The sequence below is a fragment of the Chrysochloris asiatica genome, unplaced genomic scaffold, assembly GCF_000296735.1.
Source record: "Chrysochloris asiatica unplaced genomic scaffold, ChrAsi1.0 scaffold00388, whole genome shotgun sequence".
Classification (NCBI taxonomy): Eukaryota; Metazoa; Chordata; class Mammalia; order Afrosoricida; family Chrysochloridae; genus Chrysochloris; species Chrysochloris asiatica.
Genome location: NW_006408906.1, coordinates 262,425 through 263,526, shown reverse-complemented (window position 1 = coordinate 263,526; position 1,102 = coordinate 262,425).

Below are 1,102 nucleotides of genomic sequence, written 5' to 3'. Positions count from 1 at the left end.
AGAGGGAGAGGAGCTGTGTGCTGACAACCGGGTGGAGGAAAGGTGGCGGGAGGCAGGCTTGTAGGATATACCCTTTGGTTAGTTGATGATGCATAGAGGGGATACGATAGGATGAATGTAAAACTAATGTTCTCCCAAGTAAACTATCACATAATTCATGATAAAACATTTAAAAAATAATAATAAATAAAAGGTGATAAAAACGTTATTTTCAATGAATAAGTCCTTGGTCTTTCAAAATTCTATCATGTGATCTCCAGTATCATTGTTATCACCAAGGCCGTATTTTCCAACAATTGATACTTTCTCTTTGTTTCCAACATTCACATTCCAATCACCAGTAATTATCAATGTGTCTTGATTACATGTTTGATCAATTTCAGACTGAAGAAATTGGTAAGATTCTTTAAGTTCATTATTATTGGATTTAGTGGTTGGTGCTTATATTTGAATGATAGTTGTGTTAATTGGTCTTCCTTGTAGGTGTATGAATATTATCCTATCACAGACAGTGTTGTAAGTCAAGATAGCTCTTCATATGTTAATTTTGATAATGAATGCAATACCATTCATTTTCAATTTGACATTCTCAGCATAATAAACCACGTTATTGTTGGATTCAAAATGACCAATATCAGTCCATTTCAGCTCAACAATGCATAGGATATCAATGTTTGTGTTCCTTTTCAATTTTTACAACCTTCAATTTTCCTCAATTCATATTTTATATATTTCATCTTCTGATTTTGAATGGATGCTTGCAGCTTTTTTGTTTTTAGTTTCGGAATGATTTTCTCCATTCATGTCATCATGGTCAACTGTACTTTGAGGAAGCTACTCTTCCCCAGTCATATTTTGAGTGCCTCCAACTTGAGGTGGTCATTTTTAGGCACTAAATCTGACAGTGTTCTGCTGCTATTCATAAGGTTTTCAGTGAGTAGCCATTTAAATGTGATTCACTATCCTTCTTCCTAGTCTACCTTAATCTGGAAACTCCATTAAAAACTGTCTACTGTGGATGACCCTGCTAGTATTTACAATACTGATGACATAGCTTCCAGTATCATAACACCACACCACCACAGTATGTCAAACTGACAGA